Source organism: Triturus cristatus, chromosome 4_2, assembly GCF_964204655.1.
Source record: "Triturus cristatus chromosome 4_2, aTriCri1.1, whole genome shotgun sequence".
Taxonomy (NCBI): domain Eukaryota; kingdom Metazoa; phylum Chordata; class Amphibia; order Caudata; family Salamandridae; genus Triturus; species Triturus cristatus.
In genome coordinates, this window is record NC_140586.1 from 120,535,029 (window position 1) to 120,559,840 (window position 24,812).

Sequence of the window (24,812 nt, forward strand, 5' to 3'; positions counted from 1 at the left end):
GCCACGAAAGGTACTTAAACCTCATATTTTTTGGCAGTCTACGGCACCCCCCACACAGTCCTGCTCCCTGCTGACGAGAGGCAACTACCTCGAAACACGTGTCCAGGGATGGCATTTATTATTACACTTTGTAGCATAGGTGTACTCGCCGCTGCTACTCTATCATCCAGAATCCTATGGGGCTACTTGCTAAAGACCAGCGGAGTGCGACCCACGTGAAAATAATGTTTGAAGCTCCCTGAGCGATTGGCTGACGAGCCTGGAGTCTGCACCCGCGCGCCGCCACGAAAGGTACTTAAACCTCATATTTTTTGGCAGTCTACGGCACCCCCCACACAGTCCTGCTCCCTGCTGACGAGAGGCAACTACCTCGAAACACGTGTCCAGGGATGGCATTTATTATTACACTTTGTAGCATAGGTGTACTCGCCGCTGCTACTCTATCATCCAGAATCCTATGGGGCTACTTGCTAAAGACCAGCGGAGTGCGACCCACGTGAAAATAATGTTTGAAGCTCCCTGAGCGATTGGCTGACGAGCCTGGAGTCTGCACCCGCGCGCCGCCACGAAAGGTACTTAAACCTCATATTTTTTGGCAGTCTACGGCACCCCCCACACAGTCCTGCTCCCTGCTGACGAGAGGCAACTACCTCGAAACACGTGTCCAGGGATGGCATTTATTATTACACTTTGTAGCATAGGTGTACTCGCCGCTGCTACTCTATCATCCAGAATCCTATGGGGCTACTTGCTAAAGACCAGCGGAGTGCGACCCACGTGAAAATAATGTTTGAAGCTCCCTGAGCGATTGGCTGACGAGCCTGGAGTCTGCACCCGCGCGCCGCCACGAAAGGTACTTAAACCTCATATTTTTTGGCAGTCTACGGCACCCCCCACACAGTCCTGCTCCCTGCTGACGAGAGGCAACTACCTCGAAACACGTGTCCAGGGATGGCATTTATTATTACACTTTGTAGCATAGGTGTACTCGCCGCTGCTACTCTATCATCCAGAATCCTATGGGGCTACTTGCTAAAGACCAGCGGAGTGCGACCCACGTGAAAATAATGTTTGAAGCTCCCTGAGCGATTGGCTGACGAGCCTGGAGTCTGCACCCGCGCGCCGCCACGAAAGGTACTTAAACCTCATATTTTTTGGCAGTCTACGGCACCCCCCACACAGTCCTGCTCCCTGCTGACGAGAGGCAACTACCTCGAAACACGTGTCCAGGGATGGCATTTATTATTACACTTTGTAGCATAGGTGTACTCGCCGCTGCTACTCTATCATCCAGAATCCTATGGGGCTACTTGCTAAAGACCAGCGGAGTGCGACCCACGTGAAAATAATGTTTGAAGCTCCCTGAGCGATTGGCTGACGAGCCTGGAGTCTGCACCCGCGCGCCGCCACGAAAGGTACTTAAACCTCATATTTTTTGGCAGTCTACGGCACCCCCCACACAGTCCTGCTCCCTGCTGACGAGAGGCAACTACCTCGAAACACGTGTCCAGGGATGGCATTTATTATTACACTTTGTAGCATAGGTGTACTCGCCGCTGCTACTCTATCATCCAGAATCCTATGGGGCTACTTGCTAAAGACCAGCGGAGTGCGACCCACGTGAAAATAATGTTTGAAGCTCCCTGAGCGATTGGCTGACGAGCCTGGAGTCTGCACCCGCGCGCCGCCACGAAAGGTACTTAAACCTCATATTTTTTGGCAGTCTACGGCACCCCCCACACAGTCCTGCTCCCTGCTGACGAGAGGCAACTACCTCGAAACACGTGTCCAGGGATGGCATTTATTATTACACTTTGTAGCATAGGTGTACTCGCCGCTGCTACTCTATCATCCAGAATCCTATGGGGCTACTTGCTAAAGACCAGCGGAGTGCGACCCACGTGAAAATAATGTTTGAAGCTCCCTGAGCGATTGGCTGACGAGCCTGGAGTCTGCACCCGCGCGCCGCCACGAAAGGTACTTAAACCTCATATTTTTTGGCAGTCTACGGCACCCCCCACACAGTCCTGCTCCCTGCTGACGAGAGGCAACTACCTCGAAACACGTGTCCAGGGATGGCATTTATTATTACACTTTGTAGCATAGGTGTACTCGCCGCTGCTACTCTATCATCCAGAATCCTATGGGGCTACTTGCTAAAGACCAGCGGAGTGCGACCCACGTGAAAATAATGTTTGAAGCTCCCTGAGCGATTGGCTGACGAGCCTGGAGTCTGCACCCGCGCGCCGCCACGAAAGGTACTTAAACCTCATATTTTTTGGCAGTCTACGGCACCCCCCACACAGTCCTGCTCCCTGCTGACGAGAGGCAACTACCTCGAAACACGTGTCCAGGGATGGCATTTATTATTACACTTTGTAGCATAGGTGTACTCGCCGCTGCTACTCTATCATCCAGAATCCTATGGGGCTACTTGCTAAAGACCAGCGGAGTGCGACCCACGTGAAAATAATGTTTGAAGCTCCCTGAGCGATTGGCTGACGAGCCTGGAGTCTGCACCCGCGCGCCGCCACGAAAGGTACTTAAACCTCATATTTTTTGGCAGTCTACGGCACCCCCCACACAGTCCTGCTCCCTGCTGACGAGAGGCAACTACCTCGAAACACGTGTCCAGGGATGGCATTTATTATTACACTTTGTAGCATAGGTGTACTCGCCGCTGCTACTCTATCATCCAGAATCCTATGGGGCTACTTGCTAAAGACCAGCGGAGTGCGACCCACGTGAAAATAATGTTTGAAGCTCCCTGAGCGATTGGCTGACGAGCCTGGAGTCTGCACCCGCGCGCCGCCACGAAAGGTACTTAAACCTCATATTTTTTGGCAGTCTACGGCACCCCCCACACAGTCCTGCTCCCTGCTGACGAGAGGCAACTACCTCGAAACACGTGTCCAGGGATGGCATTTATTATTACACTTTGTAGCATAGGTGTACTCGCCGCTGCTACTCTATCATCCAGAATCCTATGGGGCTACTTGCTAAAGACCAGCGGAGTGCGACCCACGTGAAAATAATGTTTGAAGCTCCCTGAGCGATTGGCTGACGAGCCTGGAGTCTGCACCCGCGCGCCGCCACGAAAGGTACTTAAACCTCATATTTTTTGGCAGTCTACGGCACCCCCCACACAGTCCTGCTCCCTGCTGACGAGAGGCAACTACCTCGAAACACGTGTCCAGGGATGGCATTTATTATTACACTTTGTAGCATAGGTGTACTCGCCGCTGCTACTCTATCATCCAGAATCCTATGGGGCTACTTGCTAAAGACCAGCGGAGTGCGACCCACGTGAAAATAATGTTTGAAGCTCCCTGAGCGATTGGCTGACGAGCCTGGAGTCTGCACCCGCGCGCCGCCACGAAAGGTACTTAAACCTCATATTTTTTGGCAGTCTACGGCACCCCCCACACAGTCCTGCTCCCTGCTGACGAGAGGCAACTACCTCGAAACACGTGTCCAGGGATGGCATTTATTATTACACTTTGTAGCATAGGTGTACTCGCCGCTGCTACTCTATCATCCAGAATCCTATGGGGCTACTTGCTAAAGACCAGCGGAGTGCGACCCACGTGAAAATAATGTACCTAGTGGGCTAGTTGGACCCCAGGGACCCTCACAATTCAAGGGGACTTTATCCCCCAACTTAAAACGCCCACAGGGAGTGTTTGCACACATCACCTCAGGCTCCCCCCCTCCCTTCACCAGTGTGCAAACGCACCCTGTGGCGCGTTTTAAGAGGTAGTTTTAATCCACCTGCCCTATTATGTACTAGGGACTTACAGAGGAGGTCATGCTAATCACAGGGGTACCACAACGCATAGTGTTCCCTAGTGAATGTAGATGTTTTCACTGTATTCTAAGTGTCTTTTTGCATACCACTGGCTCTAGGCCTGGTTAGTCAGAGACAGTTAACACCAGTACCCATCTGAAAAAGTTGTGGGCACAGGATGATTTTGTAACAAGACCTCTTTCTGCTCCTCTTTTGGTTCTTTCTGTACATGTCTTGATTCTTCCTGCACTTTTCTTCGTCTTTGAGGACTTCTGTAGCTTCTTTCTGCATTTCTTTTTTTTCTTTCTGTGCGTTTTTTCTTCTTTCTTCAAATGTCCTACCTCTGTAGGCATAGTTAGAAACTAGCATTTAAAAAACCTTTGAAATTCAATTAAAAAACCATAGGTTTCAGTTACGTTAAAGTTAGAAATTAGCATTTAAAAAACCTTTGAAATTCTCTGAAAAAACCATAGTTTTCAGGCATGTTATAGTTAGGAAATAGCATTCAAAAAACCTTTGAAATTCACTGAAAAAACCATAGCTTTCAGGCACGTTATAGATAGGAATTAGCATTTATTATACCTTTGAAATTCACTGAAAAAATCATAGGTTTCAGGGGCATTATAGTTAGTTGGAGATTTCCCTCGTACAAAACCCGTGAAATGTTCCCGTTATAGTTAGTTCAGCTAACTATAACTCGCGCGTCCGCAATGCACTGCTGATGATGTCACATATTACATCACTCATGACGTGGTCAGTGACATCACTCATGACATCACTGATGACATCTCAAATGACATCACTGATAACATCACTGATGACATCATCCTTTTGATAGAGTGGCAGACGTCCTCTCACCCTGTTATAACCTTTGATACACACACTCAAAAATAGAAACTAACATTTTCAAAACAATGGATATACCAATACTAGTTACAACACATCTATTCAGTAATTCCAAGATCTACACACACATCCACTCATTCATCAACAGTCCTTTACAGTCACTCATACATGCACTCACTCATCATATGTACATATACACCTATACAGCCTGTTACACACCGCCACTCATCCATAGAGTTACTCACACACAGAGTCATGCATGCTAATAAAGAATCAAACATCCATTTACTTGCATATACAATTATACACACACCACCACACTTACTTCTACAAAAACTTACACATACGTACTCTTTTAAACAATCACTTATAGAAACACCTTCTTATTTGTACAGGAACTCTCCCAATCTCTCACTCTCACATATACTCACTTATATACACCAATACTCACATATACTAGTTTAAAATATATGTAGTTACTTATAAAGACACTATTGAGACAGTCATTCACACACTAACACACCCATACACACACTCATCCAGCCATACAGTCCTGCACACATACTGTCTTCAACACATACAAACAGTGACGCACTCATTCATGCATCTATGCACTAAGTAATATCCTCCACTGAACCATACCTACACTCATACTGATATTCGAAAAACCAAGTAATAACCCATTTAGACACTCATGTAGCTACTCACCAACCCATGCAGTCACTTATACGCAAAGAGAGAGACTGATACGGATATTTACATATTTAAACATTACTCATTAACCCATGTATTCACTAAGATACACTTAATCAGTCCTTAATACAATCAATTTTACAACAACAAAAATCATCCATTTAGACACTTATATACCCATTTATTCTTCCATCGACCTTGAGATATGCATATATAAAACATATTTAATTTTCAGAGAATCACACATTCACTGGATGATGTCATCAGTGATGTCATTTGAGATGTCATCAGTGATGTCATGAGTGATTTCACTGACCATGTCATGAGTGATGTAATATGTGACGTCATCAGCAGTGCATTGCAGGTGCGCGAGTTATAATTAGGTGAACTAACTATAACAGGGGAATTTCATGGGTTTTGTACGAGGGAAATGTCCAACTAACTATAACGCCCCTGAAACCTATGGTTTTTTTCAGTGAATATATATATTATATATATATATATATATATATATATATGTATATATTTCACATATCACCTTGGAACTGAAATGTTTGCATTCCTTTTTTGCGTTCCAGAAATCCCCATGCGAGTTCTGGTCCTATTTATTTCCTCACCTGTGGAGCACAGCCATACACCCCACTGTTTACAAACATTTTCAGTCATAGCACGATTTCTCACTACAATATCCTTAAGGCATTAAATTTGGCTTCCCACTCTCACACCTGTTTATTTGAAGCTTTCTTTTATCTTGGGAGTATTGAAACATGGGCGAGAAGCAGCTGCCTTCTTTTTAATGTGGTATGGGCTGAAGAAATCACATTTATCTTTAACAGACAGAAATCAGATTTCTCTTGATAAAGTCCCCATTTTTTAAGAAATTGGAACACTGTATTAAAAAATTAGGATTAAACATGATCACTACCAAGAATTGCTTCTGGCAGCTGAGCCAGGGAAATAACTAGCTTTTTGGTTCCCCCAAGCACACAGTTACACTGCTGGAGCTATATGAAAGATCATATCAGACCTAATGTAATACTCAGTATGCAGTCTCCTCCATCACTGTCGCCAATGGCTTCAACTCATGCAAAAGGCAGCAGTCTATTACATTTGCGGGTTCCATACAAGAAGCCTTGTATCTGCATTGTCAGATTCTACCTGTAATATACCCGAAGAGTCTTGTATTAGTGATTGCAATAGGGAATATGGAATCCCAAATATCGACAGGACAGAATATTGTTACCACAATATCGAGGGACAAAATATCAGAAGTTAGGTGCACAGAGGCAGGTAGGAATTTACTATTCTTAACTCCACATGTACGTCCCTTGAGGATATATATACCTAACGGTCAGAGCCACTGACTTTTGGAGTTGGGGAGCCAGGTTCGAATCTCGGCGTCCGCTCAACATCCTGTCATTCTAGCAAATTACTTAATCTCCTGCCTACCAAAAATTAATGTGTTCTTGTGTGACGTAAGTGGTGCTCATGTAAATCGCTCCAATACATTCGGGTCGAGTTTGCACTATATAAAATAGAAAATAAAAAAAAAATAAACAGGGTACATATATGTGGAGCTAGGTATAGAAAATTTATAGACACTTACCTTTTGATATTTTGTCCCTTGATATTGTGGTATTCTGCCATGTTGATAAATTGAATTTGGTATTCCCAGCCTACACCGCAGTAGAGCTGTCTCCTTTCCTCTGTCTGAAGGAAAACACAGGGTAAATAGTCCTTAAGGGATACAGCTGATGGAAACTCCTATGAGGATCTTCACCTGGTGTTTGCAAATGTCAGAGTATGGGTAAAGAAATGGTATCTGCTGCCTGTGAACCTCATTTTCTAGCAGCCATGGAGTATAGGAGCCCAACCATTGTGAAAAGGGCATTTGTCCTTACCTCCACCCTGCATAGGTGTTACCCACAATTGTGTTACCTGTTCTTGTTTTGTTTTGTTGGATTCCTTGATCTAACCCGTACCTGAATGCTACTATTTTGTGTTTTGGACTTGTTGCTATAATATAGCATTATAGTCCACTACCAAGGGGCTATAACAGTCGTAAAAGGGTCTGATCTTGAATTATAGGACTGAGGCGCAGGCTAGGGCCTAGAACGAGGGAGAGGGTCATAATTCTTTTGCAACATTCCACCTATTGAGAGTGCTCCAGCGGAAAAGGCAAATTTACATATTTTCCCTATGTCACAGACTCGTCATCACACTAACTTCTCCATACACTCATTCATTGGTGGGGCCCATAACACCAACACGCACTCGTCTTACACGAATCTGTACACAGGAGAAAAAGCGCTGGACATGTGGGTACCTTTTTACCTATCAGGATTAAAATTTCTTTACATTATACACATTATATACACCTGCACCTATGGAATCCTGACCTTAACATCAAGGCACTCCACCACTTGGTCGACAAACCAATTAGTTGGACTGGTTGATGGGGATTTAGAACCAGCTAAAACAAAATTAAAGCCTAGGAAACATTTGATTAATTTTCAGTACTCCTTTAAAGAATCACAAACTAATTTCTTATTAATCCAAATTTGTTTATCTAATATTAATTTGCTCTGCGTTAGCATTTAAGCGCTACAGATTATAACATAATTCGGTTTATTTTAAGAAGAAAACCAAATCTTTTGAACATAGGCATAGATTTAGAAATGCAATTGATAGTTACCAGGTAGCAAAAGTTGGCGACCCTCCGATCACACAGGATTATTCAAAATCTCTGCTACAATCTCCGGGATAAATTGTCCAACCCACAGCAATGATCAAACCATCAAATGAAATAACTTCCCGAAAATCAAAGAAACCCAAGGTAAACCATGGGAATCTTCATCAGCTCAATATAGACCCAACGCCACGGAAGATCAGCCCAGTGAACCCCCCATTGGGCAGATGAGGGATTTTTATACCCTTTTCCCCCTCTTACTTCAGATCAATAATGCAACAATTTAGGGGTAGGAACTCTTCTGATTGGCAATTCTGAGTCAATTTGCAAGTTATTAAAAGTTACCCAGGACCAACTGGTTTTCTATGAGATGTGGCATAGCAAAGTGCAAAATGTCCTGTATCCTTCGGTTCACAGGCGAAAGATCCGAAGTAATAAAAAGCCATTGTTCCCTTGGTAGTTCACACCGTTCATCACTTGACAACCCTCCATGCTCCTATCCTTGACAAGGAACACGATGGTACAGGGCTGAGGTCACTTGGACATTTCCAGAGCCATCCGATACTGCGCATTAGTCATCGCGCTCACATGACGACGGCACCACAGGAGCTCCATTTTAAGAACTGCGGCCTAGCAGGCCCGAATGCCAACTGTTAGAATCCGGGTTCTCTGGTTGGCACAGGTAGGTACTTGTGACAAGCAGGGAACCTTTCCTCTAGTCAGGGTAAGGGGTTACACTCCTAAAATAACCCCTGCTCACCCTCTAGGTAGCTTGGCGCGAGCAGACAAGGCTTATCTCAGAGCGTTATAGGTTAAGCATTTGTGAACACATCCAGTAACCAAGTGACAACACTACAAATGGGCACCACACAGGGATTTATATTAAAAATAAGGATTCTTTATATAGGATTATCACAAGACCATTAAACGATTAAAAATACACAATACAGTTGCTTAGTTGGTAGAAGATTGCTTAGTTTCTCTTAAATTCTTAAATGCGACACTTTAAGTCAATGTACCTTAGATGCGACACGCAGGGCAACGAAAGTGTTGCAGCGATGCAGATGCGTTGAAGTTCTTGGTGCAAAAGAAATAAAGACGGGATCTTCCAGATGCGGTACGCTTCTCCGATGTTGCGAGAAGGCTCGACTCGATGCGTCAGCTACAGCGGCGTCACCCTTGACGAGATGCGACGACAGCGGCCTTGGCAGCGGCACTCTCCTCCGACGTTGCGAGACGCTTCCGCTCGATGCGATGCTGCAGCGGCGACACCCCTTCTGCGAGATGCGATGACAGCGGCTCCGACGGCGGCACGCTTCTCCGTGGATGCGAGGCGCTTTTCTGGATGCGGTGCAATGCGACAACTACGATGGCTGCAATGGCGACACGCTTCCTCCTCGATGCGAGACTCTCCTCTCGATGAGGTGCAATGCGACAGCTACGATGGCTGCGATGGCAACACGCTTTTTCGACGTTGCGAGACACTTCCGGAATGATGTGAGACGCTTCCGCTCGATGCGATGCTGCAGCGGCAGCACTCTGTGCGAGATGCGACGGCAACAGCTCTGACGGCGGCACGCTTCTCTTCCTTGCGTCGTGCTTCCAGCTCCTTGCGACACGCAGTCCCTCAGAAGGCCCAACAACAGCAGCCGGCACTTCCAAAAGACTTTGGGGAGCTGGGGATGAAGTCCACTGGTTCTGGGACTTCGTTCAGGGGGCAAGCTTAGTTCAAGCCCTTGGAGATCTTTAAGCACAAGTTGAAATAAAAGTCTTTGTAGTCTTTTCTCCTCTCCTTCAGCAGCAAGGCAACCACTGCAGGCCAATACCCCAAGTCAGGGACAGTTACTCCTCCTACAGCTTTCCCAGTTCCTTCTCTTCTGGCAGAGGTTCTTCTTGTTTCAGCTGGATCTGATCTAATTTCTTGGGAACAGGGTCTCAATACTTATACCCCTAATTCCTTTGTTCCTCTGGGGTAGAGGGGCCTTTGCCCAGTCCAAACCAGTACTTGAGCACTCTGTTGACATGACTCTGCCTTTCTATTCAGGGTGCAGGGCAGAGACATCAGCCGCTCCGCTGGAGGTGGAGCCAGCATTGTGGTAGCAGAGCACAACCCTATTCAGAGCCCAGGTGTACTCCTCCCACCCATCTGACTGCCAATCTTCCTATTCACCACCAGGCTGCCTAGCCCTGCCCCTCTGGGTTTCCCCAGCCCTGTCACTCACACAACCAGACAGGCAGATACACATCATAGCAGAGGCGGGCTGAAATGGTCAGGCAAGCAAATACCAACTTTCTAAAAGTGGTATTTGCAAACACAGAATATTAAAATAAACTTTACTAAAAGATGTATTTTATTATTCTGAGTTCAGGCATACTAAACTCGAAATTCTACCATGTTCCCTGGGTCTGTCAGGATCATAGGATGTAACAATTCTAACAGCCCATTCTGGCCTATGGAGAACAGGTAGCCTTACAATATTGAAAAACGAAAATGGCTGAAATTCACTATTAGGACATGCCACACACATCAGGGCTTGTCCTACCTTATGCTTACAATGCACCCTGCCCTTGGGCCTACCATAGGGGTGACTAATATGAAGTTAAGGGAAGGTTTAGGGACTGGGAAGTGTGTGCACTTACCCTAGTCAGCATGACAGTACCAGACTGCACGCAGGTTCTGCAATGGCAGACCCTAGATACATTTTACCAGGCCGCTTCTGTGGGTGGCACAACCAGTGCTGCAAGCCCACCAGCAGCATTTGTATTTACAAGCCCTGGGCACTCCTGGTGCACTTTACTGGGGTCTGACAGTAAACCAAATAAACCAATCATGGAGTCCAACCAACATATACATTTTACATACGGAGCACTTGCACTGTGGCACTGGTTGGCAGTGGCACAGTGCTCTGAGCGGCCAACACCATAAAAACACATGAGGCACAGCGATAAAAAGTGGAAGGGAGACTCACGCCAAGGTGCCAGGTCTAAATGTAAATTGATACTTGTATAGCGCACTACTCACCCGCAAGGCTCTCAAGGCGCTGGTACGAATACCGCTGTGGAACCCATCCTGGCTTTCCCTGTGAGGCGTCCACTCCTGGGCACCCCCAAGTTGGAGGCCAGGCATCCTTAGCATTATGGGGGCCGTTGTGGTGATTAAGCAAGCTATTGCCCAGAGTTGCAGAGTGGGACTCCATGATTGGAATAGGCACGAGGCGAGAATTATCAGGTCCGTGGAATTTTTTAACCCAAGACCCGCCGAGGCGGGGAATTGAACCCTGGTCCCGGGCTAGACCTCTGCATCAGGGTCTGCTGCTCTAATCATTGAGCCACACTTCCACCAATTTAAACAAAACAGACATACCAGTAATTAGAATATAGAAATTAAGATTCTGATGTTTAATCCCAATCTAATCCCAACATATATTAGTATTTTCCTAGCTTGTAGCAACATTTAAAGCAATAATACTCACCATTCTGCAGTACTGAAAGCACAAACCATCACAAAAGCAACATGAATCATGCAATTCTCTATTTCACCACAATCTAAAGTTAGTTTGCGTACCACAGTTAATTAATGAGTTGTTCTGCCATGTAATTAGCAATTTAGTCCCACATGTGTCTTGTGTTTATCAAGGTGTAAGGGTTGGTAAGTAGTTTCTCACTTCAAACTAATTAGTACAAATTAATTCTTAGAATGATTAAGTAATTAGTTTCATGCAAAATAGAGGAGGTATACAAAATGTTGTTTTACCTACTCCATCAATCCCCCCTTTGGTGATTTTTAACATCACCACTAATCACTAAAGTTTTCTAAATGTTTCTACGGAAATGGTTTACTCAGGTCCCTTGCATTTGTTAGGTTACATCATAGTGTTTCCCATATCATTCTCTCTTGTTCTCTTATACATGTTTTCTTGCAACTCTTCTAATTCTATATCTTCTATCTCTCTTTCTCTTATTTACTTCTCTTTTCTTTTCTTAACTTCCCTTTTTATCTTATTTTGTAATTTTCTTCTTTTTATGCACACACATCCTAGTTTCAATATTAACACTAATATAATCACAAAGGTCACAGGTATCAGTATTTTACACACAAAAGAACTACCTAATTTTGTTAATAAATTCTTAATAGTAGAAATACTTTTACCAAGTTTCTCCCAAACACTTTCAACCTCCAGTGGAACAATTTCTTCATGCAAATCAGTTATATTCTTAATGTATTTCTTTAGGTTCTGACTTTCATCAGGAATGTAAGTACAACAATGTTGCACTTTCAGCATTCCACAGACTCCTCCCTCTTTAGCCAATATAATGTCAGACTCAAGGGCAAGTTGATTTTGCATAATCATAGCTCTCATGGCAACCATTTCGGTATTCACCATTAAGAACCCTCCAGCTGTGCTGGATCATAAACGATCCACAACTGTAGACAGTTTTCTAATTTCATGCGCATTCAGAGATATTCCAACTGCTGGTATTATGCCCTATAATTTCTGACCACCTCTCCCTCCTTCTACGTGTTAGTTGTCTACCTATTTCGTGCAAACCGTCCTCTCCCCTTCCCACATGAAATATCCGGTAACCTATAATAAGCTCTGTTCCCACAGATGTAATATATTCCAGGGAATACCGGATAATTTCCTCCTTTAAATTAGGGGTGGGTGGAATTTGCGAAATTCACTTTTGCAAACTATCGCGAAAATGTTAAAAATCTCCACAAACACGTGGAAATATCGCGAAGACGTGGAAGTTTTTTTCCCGCCCGTTCGCGGTATTTTCGGCGTGATCGTGGCTCGCCAACTTACCCATGCGGTTGCTCACGGGCGCGGCCATCTTGTTTTCACTTGTCCCGCCCGCTCATGTTCGATATGACGTGCCCGCGTCCTCACGCTCTCGCTCGCGGTGGAGAATGACGTGTTTGAGATCTCAATCATCTCATACTCCCGCGGTGCATGATCGCCAGAAGAAAGACGTGATCGCGCGACGAATGACGTGATTGCGTGACAAAGGACGTTAAGGCGGGCGCGAACTGTCGCGAGACAGCGCAAATGGCTACCAACAATCCAACATCTCGTGGAGAATGCGACCGGATCGGGAAAACTTGTCGGCGAACGCGGGGATTCAGGTAAGCCGATCGCGCGCGCGCGAGAATGTATTTTTTTACAGCGCGAGCAAGAAAAAAATTTCCGGTAAGATGCGGATTGCGGACATTTTGACATTTTTGCGCTCTCCGCGGAACGCGAAAATGTCAAATTATCGCAATTTCCGCCAGCGGAACGGAATTTTCGCCCAGGCCTACTTTAAATCCCCATCCTCCCATGATTTTATATAAATCATGGCATTCACTTGCACCTACAAAGTAATTATCATAGACAGTATTATCTCTACTGATGCACAATTTCCCTTTCTGGGGCCAATCTAAAACCATTGCTGGATTTGTTTCTCCTTTTAAATGATTTTCCTTTCCAACATCCCAAAATGTTGTTTCCATCTTCTCCACCAGACACTTTTCTTTGCATCTTAACTCTCCTCTCCTCTACCATGTTCAGGAAGGTTTTCTCTTCCTTTCTCAAACTATAAGCAAGATTATTCTTAAATACTTCTTCTAAAGTTAACTCCCTTGTTTCCAAGAAAAATTCACCTAAGATTCTACCAGGAATCACCTAGTTTAGTTCAGGAACTACAGGTATCTGTGAGAAAATATTAACTACATCAGTGTAATAGCATTCTAATTTTCCTGTTTTATAAAATAAACTAGCTAAAACACTACAAGTTATCCCATATGTCAAAGGAAGATGATGATAAGTGACACCTTCTGACACAGATGCAGGTAACTGCATGCAGACGTAACAGTCCCTAACCTCCATAGTCTTTACATACTCGTTCAGTAACTTTGAAAGAACATTATTAGAAAAATCACTTATGGACTTATCTTTGTGAAGTTCTGTTCTCTCTACCAGTTTTGTAACGTGACTGTCATCAATCTTTCCCTTATTGTTCCTGTTCTCGGTGTGTTTTTCTATATCTTCAAATGTTACTCTAAATGAAATTGTTATTGCTAATATGATCCAGACAAGCATTAGTAATCCTGTACAACAAAAACACATTTTACACCATCTTCGGAGAAACCCACATGTAGGTTTTCTACTTTCTCTGTTTGCCATTTCGGTAATGATCAGTGTCTTTTGATTTAGCCTCTTTTAGTCAACAATTTTCCTTTGTCTAAACCTAAGGCTTTGATTGCCTACTTGGTTCTTTTCTGGTTACGTGTCTCGTCTGGAGTTTTAATTCCTTGTGATTTTCTTTGTCATTTCAATCCATGCATGGATCGTCTTTATCTTTAGGTTCAAAATCTTGGTTCAGAACTTCCTGATCATCCGTTTCTTCTCTGATGTCAGACAAGATAACTCTCAGGATCTCCGAATCTTCTTCTTCAACCACTCCCTGCACAGTCACTCCTAGACTTTCTTGGCTTTCCGCTTCCTCTTGTATATCAGGAAGTGCCACATATCTCCATTCCGGTGACTTGTACTTCTGGTTCGGTTTCTTTATTCTTTTTGCTCCTTGCAAGTGTTTCTGATCAGTGTCTCCTGATTTTTCTTGACTAGACACTTCATTCACTTGTTCAGCATTAGAAGATTTTATTCTCGTTAATCGGTATCTCAATCTTTTGAGTTTGTTGGGCCAAATTTCTTCTTTTGATGGCCTCTTTAATTTTGTTCCACTCCCTTCTCGCTCCATTTTCCAAGCTCTTTTCCTTAAAGATCTTCTTTCTTTGTTTTCTACTTCACTCTCTTCAGATTCTGTATCGGTCTGGCTTTTACTTTCTTTGGATTTTATCCTCAGGACCTCAGGTTCACTATCTACATTTATCCCTCCTCGTGTTTCTTCCACGCAATCTTCCTGCTGACTAACTGTCCCTTTTTCTACCTGGGTGTGTGTTGTCCCTACACCTCCTCGGGGGTCTTCCGCAATTATCTTACACTCACTCTCTGTATCTAATTCCTCACCTTCTATTTCTATGATTTCGGCCGGAATTTCTCTTGTGCTTGTACTCGGGACTTCCTTACCAAAGATTTCTTGTTCGGTTTCTCCAGTATTCTAATTTATTCTCTCTTGTATTCCCACTTGTTCAGTCTCTGACTCAGAACTGGTAGTAGAAATTTCAAGTCGTCTTCTTAGTGGTATATTCTCTTGACCCACAATTTGACTCAAATCCGCTTTGCCTACTCCTGGGTTTTGTCTTGTACTTGGTTGGTTCTTCAGATTCTGATTCAGAGCTGGTATCTGATGCTTCCTGATACTCTTCTTCAGATCGATTTGCAGGACTGGGAACTCGAAGAGTGTGACTGGCATGAATCCAATTCTTTACCTTTGCACACTTCACAGCAGTTGTTGTGGTCAGAATCACTTGACGTGGTTTCCCCCAGCGTGGAACCAGACAATTTCTCCTTCTGTGTACTTTGATGCGTACCCAATCTCCAGGACTCAAGCCATGAGCTGGCTTCTTTTTAAGAGTGGTCGCATCTGGTCCAACCTGATGAAACACAGAATGTACCATATCAGCCAATCCCTTGCAATAATCCAAGATGAAGTCATCAGATATAGGCAGTAGGTTGTTGACAGGAATGAAAACATGTCTCATTGCTCTACCCATGATAATTTCATGGGGACTCAGACCAGTGTTCCTATCTGGAATTGATCTAATTGTCATGAGTACGAGAGGCAAGACATCTGGCCATTTTAGACATGTGGCCAAACACATTTTTCCCAATCTGTTCTTTATGGTGCCATTTATCTGCTCAACCACTCCAGAAGCTTCTGGTCGGTAGGCACAATGCAGTTTCTGTTGTACATTCAATGCTTCACAAATCAATTTTATAATTTCATTCTGGAAATGCGTTTCTCTATCTGATTCAATTGTCACTGGGAAACCAAACCTAGGAATAAACTCTTTTAGTAGGAGTTTTGCTACAGTAACTCCATCATTCCTTCTGGTCAGGTAAGCCTTCACCCATCGTGAAAACAGACCGACAATCACCAGTACGTATCTTAGCCTGTTACATGAGGGCGTTTCAATGAAATCAAGCTGCATTCGAGTGAAAGGACCTCCTTCCCGTCCTATGGTTCCCAAACTCACCACAGTTTTTCATCCTGGATTATATTGCTGGCATATAAGGCATCTTTGACAAAGGCTCTCAGCTATAAGCCAAAATTTTGCATTATACCAGGTCTGTTTAAAAAATCTAATCATGGCATCCCTACCTATGTGAGCCTTCCCATTGTACATCCGTGCCATGGTAGAGATCATGCTATCAGGCATTACTGGTCTTCCATCGCAGCAAACCCAAACTCGGTCTGCCTCTTGTGGTGCACATCCTGATTTTATCCACTGTTTCTTTTCTTCTTCCCCTGCCTCTTCCTGTAACTGCCTCACTTCATCCCATGTATTCACTGGGTTAGTAAAAAGCAAGGGACATGACTCCATTTCCCTCTCCCTATTATGGTTCAAGGAGTTTTGATTTCGCACACAATATTGTGCTATGTCATTGGCAAACTCATTGCCGGCTGATACATAGTCAGTTCCCTTCATATGCGCTGCACATTTTATAACTGCAATTTGTTTAGGCAGCTGTATCGCCTCAAGTAATTTTCCAACCATTTCTGCATTTCTAATGGTAGTTCTACTTGACTTCAAGGTACCTCTATGGGACCAAATTTGCCCAAAGTCATGCACCACTCCACACCCATACTGACTGTCAGTAACCACAGTGACTCGCAGATTCTTTCCAGATTCTTGCATGCTCTAATCAGTGCAAAAAACTCAGCAACTTGAGCAGACCGTACTCCTCTCAAACAAGATGCTTCCAACACAGTCGCTACAGTACATACAGCATATGCAGCACTCAAAATCCCTTCTCCAGTTGGCAAGCATGACCCATCCACAAACATCACATAGTCACTCTCTTTCAGAGGCACATCTTTTATGTCCGGACGCGGTTTGGTGCAAAAATCAAGCACTTCCAAACAGTCATGATCAACATCATCCTTCACTTCCGCATTCACAGCATCAGGTAGTAGTGTCGATGGGTTCACATTAGTGCATCTTACAAGATTCACATTTGTAGCACCCAGAATGACCTTTTCATATTTGGTCCGACGACTATGCGTCATGACCTGAGTTTTGCTCCTTGTCAAAAGGATTGCCACATCATGGGGCACAAACACTCTCACAGGATATCCCATCACAATTCCTTCACTGTGTTCCAAACTTTTACACGTGGATGCCACAGCTTTCAAACAACCAGGCAAAGCTACAGCTACTGGGTCTACCACAGCTGAAAAATAGGCAATCGGTCGTCTCAATCTTCCATGCCTTTGTACCAAAACTGAAACTGCACATCCATCTCTCTCACTGCAATAGAGCTCACATTCTTTTTCGTAATCAGGCATTCCAAGAGCTGGTGCTTCACACAAGCTGTCTCTCAATTGTCTAAAAGCCTTCATTTCTTCTTTATTCAGTTCAAGAGGATCATTTACATCACTTTTTGTTAAGCGTACCAATGGTTTTGCAATCAGCGAAACGTTGCTGATCCACTGGCGACAATATCCTACCATCCCAAGAAACATTCTGACTTCTCTTTGTGTCATTGGTGCTCTCATTCCTTTTATTATTCTAATCCTGTCCACAGTCACCTTTCTCAGACCCTTTTCGATCTTATGACCTAAGTATTGTACTTCTTTCTGACAAAACTGTAATTTCGATGGGGATACTTTGAGTCCTCCATCAGCCAAATGATTTAACAGTGCAACTGTGTCCACCACACATGCCTCTCGTGTCTTTGATGCCACCAATAGGTAATCGATGTATTGCATGAGCACTGAACTTTCGGGCATTTTTAAATCTTCCAGGGACTTCTTTAGAATCTGATTAAATATGGATGGACTTTCTGTATACCCTTGAGGGATACGGCACCATGCCAAAATACGCTCGCCGAACCGGAACGCAAAAATGTGTTGGCTAGCAGGGTGCAATGGGATAGAAAAGAAAGCATGACACAAGTCAATGACAGTGTACCATTCTGCATCATGGGGAATCTGATATAGGATTACCAAAGGGTTCGGTACAATGGGACAACATGAAACAACGATTTTATTCACTTTTCTCAAATCCTGTACTATCATAAAAGTCCCATTCGGTTTTTTCAAACCCATGATCGGAGAATTATATGGACTACTCATTATCTCTCTCAGAATTCCTTGTTCAATCATTCTGTCAATTACAGGCGTTACTCCTGCAATTATTTCTGGTGTCAGTTTATACTGAGGAACATTAGGGTAATTTACTTCTTCTTTTACAATTATTTTCACAGGATCTACTCTTTTCATCAATCCAATATCCTCTCCTGTGAAATCCCATACTTCGGGTTTTACGGTTTTCTTCAACTCTTGAGGCAATCCTTTCGGATCAAATTCAACAAATGCCTCAGTGATTTCAGGTTTTAAGTTTGCCATTGTCATTCTATACAGTACGTCTTCATCAGGAGTTTCAAAAGCTATGCCATCAGGGGTACAGAAAATAGTGCAATTCATTTTGCACAACAAATCTCTCCCCAACAGATTTACAGGGCTAGTGTCACACACGACAAATCGATGAATGTCGATGAATTTCCCTATTTTAACCTTAACAGGATCCGTAAGATAAGCTTTTATCTGTTTGTTTGAGACTCCAACTACTTGGATTGTTTCACCAGAGAGAGGAAGATTTTTAACATCAGCTGATCTAACAGTTGAACGAGTAGCACCAGTATCTACTAGGAAGGTGATGTTCTCTTCATTCACCTTTCCATCCACAAAGGGTCCTGTCTGGTCTACCTCTAGAGTTGCACCAAGTACGCACTCCGCTTCCTCTCCTAGGCACAATCAATAACTCTCTTCTGACTCACTCTCATCGCGTTACAGCCAATACTGCGAAACAACACTAGCACGCGTTAGCTTTGTTACCTGTTCCTCGGTGTAGAATCCGGTCTCATTTCTCTATCTCTGAGGATTTACGTGCTGTGGAAAAGGTGGATTTGGCACCTGACACTGTTGGGTAACAACCTGCTGCTGTCACGGCGGTTGGCAACTCACCTCATTCTGCACCTGCGGATTCAATGATGAATTATCACCATTAGCTCTCGGTGGTAATTTACACTCGGATTTCCAATGCCCTAATTTTCCGCAATTAAGACATGGCCACTTCTTCTTAGCTTCCTCTATGCTGACCTGTCCTTTTCCTTTTCCAATATTAGGCTTTTGTTTTGCCTGACCCATACCATTCACTTGCTCGATCAACTGGGCTTCTGGTCGCTCAGCTACCTTAACCTGTACCCACATTGCTTTTTCCTTCAGTTTTCGTTGTTTGGCTTCAATTTCATCACTAAAATATTTTGCATGTCGTACCACCTCATCTATCTTTTTATTCTGCCAATCTACTGTATGTTGTTTGATCATTTCACTCACTTCGGGCTTTAAACCATAAACAAATCTGTACACAAAATGACTCAGATCCTTTTCGCTTAATTTCTCAACTCCACTATATTGCTTAAAGGATAACAATAACCTCTCATAATATGCATGTACAGATTATTTAGCCTCTTGGTGAGTTCTGTCAAGTTTTACCCAGTCAGTTTATTTTGGAGGTACTTTATTTTTCAAAAAGGTAACTACCTGATCATATTTTTTCATTACCTCCGGATCAGGGGCTCCAGTTTTAGGATCCCTAGGATACTCTTGCATTGGCCAATCTATTGTAATTTTACATTCTGCCCATAAATCTGCAGGTACAATGATATCAAAAAGACCATTCAAATCTATCCACAACACCTTTGACAGTTTGACAAATCTTTCTACCTGTCGGTACCATTCAACTGGGCTTTCTCTTAACCTTGGGAAATCATTGGTAAATGACAAAATATCCTGTTTAATCCAAGGGACGTGCACATTACCTCCTCCTAGGATTTCTCTCATGGGACATTCTGTTACCACTGGCTCTTTCTCTCTCACCGGGAATGCTGAGAAAGCCTTATCTGTAGTATCCTCTCTTTTTCGGAACCATCTACTTTTCCACCGATCCACATCTCCCCATTTCCTTAGCAAGGCAATCAGTTATTTAATTTGGGTCAACCTTCCTGCAGTATTCAAGTTTTCAATATCCTTTTCAGAAAAATCTACCCTATATGGTTTTTGTAATGACCTTATTTTCTCAAAATCAATTCCCATTTCACTCACTGTCTCTTCTAATTTTTCATGTAAAGTCCTCGCTCTCCAAGTTATACTTTTGCAGAGGAACATTAGCTCCTCATCCTGATATGATTTTAATTTTTCAGTTGGAATGGTTCCTACAATTAATTCTTCTAATGTTACCTTTAATTTTGCAACATCTAAAGGTTGTGGTTCTGTATCTTTTCTCTGTAAACTTCTTAACCAATCACTTAATTCTTCAGATGTGGGTCGTACAGGGATTGTCTCAATTCTTATTTTATTCGTTATTCTCTCTGGGGTTTCAGTTGCTGATTCTGTTGTCATAAGTGTCTTACTCGCTGGACTTTGATTTACAGTTACATTTTTAGGAGTACTTAAACCTGATGTTCCTTCCATATCTTTCCATTCATTCCCTCCGGAACCGATTCTTTCTGTCTCTTTTTGCCTACTACAATTATAAGGAACTGTTAAACAATGCTCACTATCTTTCTGTTTATCAATGACAGGCATCACCGGCCCAATAGTTACAGGTACGGTCACTGCTTCCATATTCTTGGTTAACTCTCTAATTTTCTCAGTTAATTCCAGTGCAGTTCTAGCTAACTCTGCTGAATTTTCATTTCCAGTCTAATGGGCTGTGGCATTTCAGAATCTTTAAATGTTTTAATTTTTCCCAAATTAGGTGGTGTTTGCTCAAAATTTGTATTCATCACAGTTTCTTTTACCGGCGCACTCGGCGACAGTAACGTAGAATTCGGTTGATATGAGGGTGGATTTTTATAGAACATGTCCTCCAGCACTTCATCTTCTGATTCACTCACTCCATATCTATAACCTTCTGACCTTGTGTTATTTCTCTTTTCTGTACATGTCCTGCCACTCGTCTCTTCAGCTTTTCTCAGAGGAAACATACCATCAGTCATATTCGCATTCCGCCATCTTCTCATTCTGTCATCATGACTTTCTTGACCACAATTTCTACCAAACATGTAATTATACCTTCTTCCACTCCGATGCCTTTCCCTTTCATACATCTCTTCTTCCCATTCAGTTAAAGCCTCGAATTGGGTAGATCTGGGTTTCGGTTCTAACCTCATCATTCTTTCTCTTAAATTTCGTAATACAGCCAAACTAAACGAACCACTTTCTGGAAACGCTAGTACTCCATCCTCTTTGGTATACCTTGCCCAATTCTCCAACCAGATACATGTATGATAACCATATTTTGCTACCATAAAAGATGCAGGTGATTTCGGTGGAGGAAGTATCTGTCCTTCCCTAGTCACAATCAGCTTATCCTTCTTAAATAGATTTTTAATTTTCCCAAACCATGATTTTTTTTTCTTTCTCAGGTGGATCGTAGTACATCATTTTTATTTTTCCAAGTTCTTAATCAACTAGGCTTTGCAAATCACTTCTTTCACGGCTTCTCCGTATTCTGTCCAATCCCAGCTCGACTCACACTAACGCACCAATCCTGGGCGTCTACGTCACACCGGTAATTCTCAAATCCCAGCGCGACTCACACTAACGCACCAATCAGTGAAAGCTTCATCTCCCTACAGCTGACCAATCCCAGCACGGTCTTTCTGACGTCAGCCTTTCTCGCTACTCCTGCTGACCCCTCCTTTACAAAATTTTATCGGCAAACGTTTTCTTACGTTTTCTTTAATCAAATCTTTTATTAACAACATAAAACATCTCCATTGCCTGTTTCGCTAAACCAACAAGATAGTTTTTGTCCACTTACACAAGAATTCTGTATTTCCAGTAGGCAGCGCTTACCTCTACCCTAACATAGAATTATTCTGTTTCGCCGATAAAGTAGCACTTCCCTCTACCTTACCCTTCTTACAAGCAAAAGGCTAACCTGTTTCTCTGGGGATAAAACACATGTGGAGACTACACTACTACTAAGAATTAAGGCCAGAGTTTCACAAGAGAACCTATTGCTATTTCACTCACACACATTCATATGGAAAGGTCCCTACCGATAACACACGACGATGTTACCACCTTGAAACCAGACAATGAGCTGTGCGACTTCACTTGCCACACACATTTCCCCTGCCTGCATACAGGGCAACCAACTTCCTACTTCCCGGAAGTCTTTTAGAACATTTAACACCCTAAAATGCAACACAACTCAAAATAAATTGTTAGACATAAACCTTTGAATATAGGGGTTTTATATACACTAAACTAGTAAAAATAACCATTACTAATCACCAAACTAGTCAATAATAACCATCAATCTGCTACCAAGAAAACTGCTCCAGCGGAAAAGGCAAATTTACATATTCTCCCTTTGTCACAGACTCGTCATCACACTAACTCATCCATACACTCATTCATTGGTGGGGCCCATAACACCAACACGCACTCGTCTTACACAAATCTGTACACAGGAGAAAAAGCGCAGGTCATGGGGGTACCTTTTTACCTAGCAGGATTACAATTTATTTACATTACACACATTATATACATCTGCAACTATGGAATCCTGACCCTATCAAGGCACTCCACCACTTGGTCAACGGACCAATTAGTTGGACTGGTTGATGGTGATTTAGAACCAGCTAAAACACAATTAACGCCTAGGAAACATTTGATTAATTTTCAGTACTCCATTAAAGAATCACAAACTAATTTCTTGTTAATCCAAATTTGTTTATCTAATATTAATTTGCTCTGCATTAGCATTTAGGCGCTACAGATTATAACATAATTCGGTTTATTTCAAGAAGAAATCCAAATCTTTGAAACATAAGCATAGATTTAGAAATGCAATTGATAGTTACCAGGTAGCAAAAGTTGGCGACCCTCTGATCACACAGAGGATTATTCAAAATCTCTGCTACAATCTCCGGGATAAATTGTCCAACCCACAACAATGATCAAACAATCAGATGAAATAGCTTCCCGAAAATCAAAGAAACCCAAGGTAAACCATGGAAATCATCAGCTCAACGTAGACCCAAAGCCACGGAAGATCAGCCCAGTGAACCCCCCTTTGGGCAGATGAGGGATTTTTATACCCTTTTTCCCTCTTACTTCAGATCAATAATGCAACAATTTAGGGGTAGAAACTGTTCTGGTTGGCCATTCTGAGTCAATTTGCAAGTTATTAAAAGTTTCCCAGGACCAACTGGCTTTCCATGAGACTTGGCATAGCAAAGCACAAAATGTCCTGTATCCTTCGGTTCACAGGTGAAAGTTCCGAAGTAATAACAAGCCATTGTCCCCTTGATAGTTCACACCGTTCATCACTTGGCAACCCTCCATGCTCCTATCCTTGACAAGGAACACAATGGTACAGGGCTGAGGTCACTTGGAGATCTCCAGAGCCATCCGATTCTGCGCAGTAGTCATCGCGCTCACATGACGACGGCACCACAGGAGCTCCATTTTAAGTACTGTGGCCTAGCATGCTCGAATGCCAATTTAAGCAAAAACAGACATAACAGTAATTAGAATATAGAAATTAAGATTCTAATGTTTAATCCCAATCTAATCCCAACGTATATTAGTATTTTCCTAGCTTGTAGCAACATTTAAAGCAATAATACTCATCATTCGGCAGTACTGAAAGCACAAACCATCACAAAAGCAACATGAATCATGCAATTCTCTATTTCACCACAATCTAAAGTTAGTTTGCGTACCACAGTTAATTAATGAGTTGTTCTGCCATGTAATTAGCAATTTAGTCCCACGTGTGTCTTGTGTTTATCAAGGTGTAAGGGTTGGTTAGTAGTTTCTCACTTCAAACTAATTAGTACGAGTTAATTCTTAGAATGATTAGGTAATTAGTTTCATGCAAAATAGAGGAGGTATACAAAATGTTGTTTTACCTGCTCCATCAAGGGTAGAATTTTCTAAAATATATATGGAGAAACAGAAAGGCAAGCGTTAGATTATTTCAGAAGGCCTATACCAGCGGTTATTGCCCCTGAGCCACTCCATTGTCTTCACTGGAGCTCTCAGCATTGTAATGCGCTAACAAAGGTTGTGTCCTTCAGAAGTGCACATATTAGAACCCTGTAACAGATTCTGGTGGTTATGTCTATCTCCTAGTCATGAGTTCTTGGTGTCTTCTGAAATCTATCTCGGCCTCTTCTTGATAGAAGGTTCTGCTGCCGTAGATTGTTTGGCGCTCCAATAGATCATTTAAGGAGTGGAGCAACTTTTCTTGCAAGTGTCTAACATATTTTACCATTAGGGCTGTATTACAGATACATACTGAGGATAAAATATCTGGCTATAAACAGGGATCTGGAGAGTCAATCTCAGAGAATGGGAAATGTAGGAGCAGTGCGTTTATCAAGTTGTCGTAGGTAAGTCCCCAGTGGCGGCCGGCACGGATTGGGAGTGGTGAGGTGGGGGAGTTAAGGGGTGTAAAAAAAGATGAAAAAAAACTTACCTAATTGCCACGTCTCTCTTCAGTGTTAGGCCGTAGCAGGAATCACCCAGGCAGGGCTGTGATTGGTCTGAGCGCTGTGGCTCGGTGCTCAGACTGGGACTGGAAGCCTGGGCACGTTCTCCACC